Here is a 5,878-nt window from a genome sequence, read left to right on the forward strand (position 1 = left end):
AGATAGATAGATAGATAGATAGATAGATAGATAGATAGATAGATAGATAGATGAAGAAGAAATGAAGATATGAAGACTCAGGCAATTCTTGAGTATAGCTCTGAGGGCCTACCATGATGCTTGAGGACTTTTGGAGCAGGGTGTTCAGTTTTGGAGTCCTGTCTTATGGTGTTGAGGTGAAATGTCCCAGGAAGAGGAATAGCAGGGCATTATGCTTGAGGTGTTTCAAAGCTTCATGATGATTCAGCTGAAGTGGAGCGAAACAACTCCTTTCCCAGTAGCCAGAATAGGCTGCAGACCTGGCAAATCCAGTTGCATCTGTGTAAGTAGTTTGGGCCTAGTTCCCTCCCATTTTGTTGCCGTCATGTCTCTCGGGAGAAACCAGAGGGTTTAAAGAGAGTCCAGTTTCCTGATCATTGAGGTATCTTGGCTCAAAAGAAGGATGTAGGCACCAATATGCCAAACCAGCCCACAGCATGGGGCAGTCTGATGGAGGCATGTGAGGACCCAGGACACTATGGGTTGTCCCATCTGTCCCATCTGTCAGGACCTAGGACACTGTTCCCTCCTGTTCCATCTCAGCCTTTGCCTGGCTCACACTGAATTCTTGGAGGTTTACTACATAGTGTGTGGAGGCAGGGGAAGTGGGTGGCAATGAAAGTCTCAGCTATGCCAACAATCTCTAGGACACCCCAACAGCATCTAGATGTTGGCTGATGAGTGGGAAGAAGACAGGTCTCTCCATTCAGAACAATCAGCTTCAATCTGTCCCGTATCAGATCCTTCTCATCTCCCACCTCTCAACTGTGGGACAGTGTATCACCCAAAGGACCAGTGTAGGCCAGAGGCAGCCTCAGCTCTGCTTAAGACCATGAACACTGCTGCAAGATGATGCTCAGGCTGTAAGTTAACCAAGTCTTAAAAACAGAAGGAATGAAGCCTTCCTGGAAGGAATGGAAAATGCTCAGTGTCCCTTTGACACTGAAAGGGACAGAAACGATCTAATTAGCCACTGGGGGCAGGAGGAGATTCTGTGGAGCAGCAGGCTTGTTGTATCTGCCATGCAGGATCTTTGTTGAAGTGTCTAACACAGCAGGAGAATGGACCCCTGGCCCTTTGCTGTAATCAGGCCTGGCCCTCCTAGTGCTCTCACAAGTCAGCTATCCCTTACCCCTCACACCTAACATTCCTTGTTGTGTCCATTTGTGCTGCTCTGGACAGACCCTCCCTGTCCTGCACCAGCCTCCTCATCTGCCTCCCTCCACTCCTGTTTATTACTCACGCTCTACAGCTCAGCTCTGCTCTCTGACTCATTGCCCAGAAGCTGCCGGTTCTCCCTTTCTTTCACGGTAATTTATTTACATCATGAAAAACAATTAAGTTCCAAAAAGTCTTATTTACCTCAGAGATCTGGCTTTATCTTCCCCAGCATCACTCTTCATTTGTTCCTGCCATTGCTTTATTTTTCCTCACTCTTTTGTCCAAAGTAAGCTCGGCTGTGTGGGAGGCAAGGGGCTAACAAACTTGGGTGTCAGGCCCAATAGCCCCAGCCTCTCCAAGTCAATGGCTCTGCTCCCACCCTCTCACCCAAGAGGATGAGAGTCCAACCACACACTCAACAATAAATAACCAGAGAGATTTTTTTTCTTTTTTTTAAACGACTCACAAGGAAGACTTGCTGGTTAAATCATTGCTAACTCTCAACCTCCTCAATATTTCTTTGCTAATAGACTTCAGGTTTAATTGAAGGATCTTCTCTGGACTCTGTCTAAGGCACCATTTTCTCTTTAACCCCACCGCTCACAGCCTCACAAAAGCCAATCCATTAAGGGTCTTCATTAGTTTGAGCACCAGCCAACCACCCAAGCGGCAAAGGTCAAACACAGTCACCTGTCACAACATGGCAGTAAAACTACTAATTGTATGGGAACAAATGAGATAAAAAGATGGTACTATTATGCTATTTGATTTATTTTGTTTCCAAAGAGTCATTTAAGACTAATTTACTTTGCAAGCTATAGAGTGGGCCTGTGTGGATATAGATACTTCTGTGAGCAAGTGTGGGTGTGTGCATGTGCATATGTGTGTATCTCTCTCTCTCGTGGATGTATATGCACGTGTGCATATACAGGGGTCTGAAATGCAAGTCTAGGGAATCATAAAGTCATGGCACCATAAAGACTTACATTTAACCCTTCATACAGGCAGAACCCCACGTCACACCAAAACAGCTCTGTATACTGCAGTAGTGGCTCAGAGTCAGTCACATCAGCCCTACTGCTGCCAGCTCACTTGTCTGAGTACCATTCCTCAACAGCCCAGCTGCAATGACAACAGCCAAGGCAGCCAGTACAGGATCCCATTTTGGAAGGGCACTTGCTTTGGAAACCGTTCTCTACCTTTTTTTGTGCTCAGAAGGAGAAAATGGCCCACATGCCCTCTGGTGGACACGTGCCACTTAGCAGCTCTAGGATCAAAATGGAAAGCTGGAAGGGGCCATATTTGTGGACACAGAAAGTCATCTCTGTAACAGAGATGTTTAAAATCTTGCTTTCTCTCCAGATTGTCTCAGGAATCTTGTTCCCAGGACATGTCTGTGGTCACCAGCTGAAAAAATCTGCCCTTTCTGAGACACAAAATACACAGCCCAGCCTCACCTCTTCATTGTAGGTGCCAAAACATGACCATCTTCACCACCAGTTCCCATTACCAGATGGAGGTATTGGTTTTCCTGGAAGAACACATAAATATTACTTCTCCTGGAATAAAGACTTTCTTATTCAAACACAGGATCCAACTTCAGGCTGTGTAGTGACTCTTCAGCACAGCAGACCAAACATCTGATAGAATCAAGAAAAAAGTTTCCATGGCTTTTGAAAGACACTTAAGGCTGATCACAGCTTTGATATGGAATATAGAATCACCAGGAATTCTCTGAGTAGAGGTGAAACGTTCAGGGACTTTTCAAAGAAAAATCTCTCCATGCTCATGCATTAGGGGAACTGCCTTGGCTACTTTGTGGTTAAGATTACCTGTTTCAGGGCAGTGCAGGGAAGAGAGCAAGCTCTTGGAACATACAAATGTGGGGAGACGTGACCTCTCAGGAATGAGATAGCTTCCTCCTGCACAACCAACTGTGCGGTGTGATACATGTCCAGACTTGATGATGAGCAGAGTTGGGAGAGTAGGAATATTTCCATGAAGGTAGTGAGGTAATTTCTGCTTTTCTTTGAAGTTTTTTGATCTCTGTTCATCAGGGAGTCATGTAGATCACCACAATTAATACGTGCCACCCCTCTCCTGTTCTGGGGCTCTTAAAGTCCAGACTTGATCTTGTCCTATGTTTTCTTTTCCTGCTGAAAACAGGGAGGACCTTGATCACAGCTTTTTGTGCCTATGGTGAGCATTTAGATTAGCCAATACTGTAATTAGGGACCTGAATCACATGTCAGCTGTTTATCTGCTCCCTTTCCTCATCTTTTCTCAGTTTGTCCCCAACCTCTTTCTCCTTGCCTCTTCCCTTTACTTTGCTCTGCTCTCACTCTCTCTCCCAGTGCTAAGATAGCCCTACCAGACTGCTTATCTTCAGCATTCATCAACATTTTACAGAGGATCCCACCAGCTCAAACTCATTAGCCCTTAGCTAACAAAGGGCTCATGATAAAAATATATTCCCTTAGCTCGTATTTAAAAAAAGACATTTCCTACCATGGGTGAGAAACAGTCTCCACCAAGCTTGTGATGCATCCTCACAGCTACCAGCAGGACTCCACAGTGAGGCTGATTTCTGAGTAGAAGGGAAAATTGGAATTTTTTTGCTGGCAGTGGGTCATTTGCACCTTGTAATTGTATCCAGCCAGCTCTAAATTTGCTTCAGAACTGGAAGAAGGGGAAGGGAGGGGAATGACAAGAGCATTAAAACACTTTTTTTTTTTTTTTTTTTGTTATTGAAAGGCTACATTTCAATTCACCTTTTCTTCTGTCAAAATTTGAAAAATAATAAACCACACAGGGCTTCTTGAGACTTTTTCCCCCCATTCCCCAGATATTCCCATAACACAAGAGGGTAAGGAGCATTTCACAGCTCCAGTGGAGTCCAAATTAGTTTTTCTGGCAACTAAATGCAGTGTCTCCTCCACTATGCACACACACACACACACATCACTGCCTAAAATATTAACAGATCCTGCCTGAAGTGCAAAGCCAAGGAATCAAAAGGATGCAATGCCAGAATTAAAACTGCCTTGTAGTGTTAGAGCCCCTAAATACATATTACATTATGTAATCAGCTTCAATTACACAATCTCAACTGTATTTCCAAGGAAATCGCTCCTTCATCTAGGGTGTTTCCTTAATAAGTGACTCTGCCCTTATTTTATTTTCTCTTTATTCACTTAGGTGCTATGCACTGCACAAACCTTTTACTGAAGACTAAGTCATACATTTCTTTCTCCTGTGGCTTCTTTTCTGGTGTTCATCACAGGAGTGGTAGTGCCTTTCTTAGTTGAACCTGCTTTATCTTCCAGAAATGGGATTTGTTATTTCCATTCTAGAGACAAGAAACTGAGGCACACAGGAATTAAGATCCAGAGGCATCTGATTCATTTTGGAAACCCTTTATGTTTCAGTGCATTTAACTCACTCTGTGCAAGCACCACAGTTCCCATTATATTCAGCAATGACATCTATGACTCATAGCCACACCTTGAGAAAAAGCAGGGGAAAGCACAACCCTAAAAATCAGTGAATTACTACTGGGGAAAAGTAACTCATCCAACATCTCTTTGGAACTGCCATTTCAATAACCATGCAATGAGCATTTCTTCACCAGACCTTGACTCACTGCAGGTTCAGTAAGTAAGGAGGCACTGGCCATACAGATGAATCTCTTTCACTCTGCTCTACTCCTGAGCACATCCAGGTTGAGCAGTGTAGAAGATGAGAATGCTATTTAAAATGTTTGTAAGCGAAGACTTGTCTATAAGAAATACAAACAGAGATGTCTGACAGAAGTTATCAGATTTTCACCACACTAATGCTAACCACAATGAGAAAAAAACTATTTTTTTTCTGTGGGTGGAAAGGAGAAAGAAGACATTCTTAGCTTGCTTTCCCAACACGTAAGAAAACTACATACTGCCCCACCTCATATCAAATCAAAAGAGAGAAGACCAGGCACCACACTGTCAAGAATAATTGGCTGTGCAAACACAATTTAGAAAGCATCAGATTTGCAGTAAAATATCTTGGAGTGATGATGAATCACATCCATGAGTCAACTATGTCAAGTTTTTCAGGGGGAAAAAAAAAAAGCAGCCACCACACCAGTATTGTGAACAGCAGTGTCCTTTGGCAGACATGTGAATTACTCTTCCCACTCTAATCTATCTCAGAAAGGCCTCCTTTTGTGGCCTTATTCCATATGGGGCAATCTAAGCAATGTGTAAATTTACTCAGGACTCCAAGTCCTCAGAGTGGGGAACAAATGATTAGACATCTGTGAAGATGAGATGGAAGACCAAAAGAACAGGAACTGTGTAGTGGGAAAAAAAAAAAGATTGAGGAGAGACATGGCAGCAGTTTACTAATAGGTGAAAAAAAGAAGGAGTAAATTTTTTCCATGTCACTGACAGATACAAAGAGAAGTTATGGACTTAAATTGCAACAAAAAGAGATTTACTCTGGACACTGGCAAGAATGTTAGAGGAGTAAGTACTGCAATAGATTTGCCCGGAGAGAGGAAGATTACTTCACTGGAGGTTTCTAAGGATGGATTAGACAAACATCTGTCAGAATTGCTTAGATAGCTGTGATCTCTCCTTGGAAGCAGAGGTATAGGCTAAAGATATCCTGAATAAAGCTCAGTCCTCATCAAATT

General features: G+C 43.2%; 1 long non-coding RNA gene across 2 annotated transcripts in view; it reads right to left on the bottom strand.

Annotated features, from left to right (window-relative positions):
• LOC113958768 overlaps positions 1-1,575 on the bottom strand; it is a 17,063-nt gene extending 15,488 nt beyond the window's left edge. For both annotated transcript variants that reach the window (XR_003531606.1, XR_003531605.1), the window contains exon 1: positions 1,402-1,575. This is a non-coding gene — a long non-coding RNA (uncharacterized LOC113958768). The remainder of the gene's footprint in view (positions 1-1,401) is intronic.
• Positions 1,576-5,878: the final 4,303 nt, after the last annotated feature.

The sequence above is a fragment of the Corapipo altera genome, unplaced genomic scaffold (genome assembly GCF_003945725.1).
Source record: "Corapipo altera isolate COAL_440 unplaced genomic scaffold, ASM394572v1 327, whole genome shotgun sequence".
Taxonomy (NCBI): Eukaryota; Metazoa; Chordata; class Aves; order Passeriformes; family Pipridae; genus Corapipo; species Corapipo altera.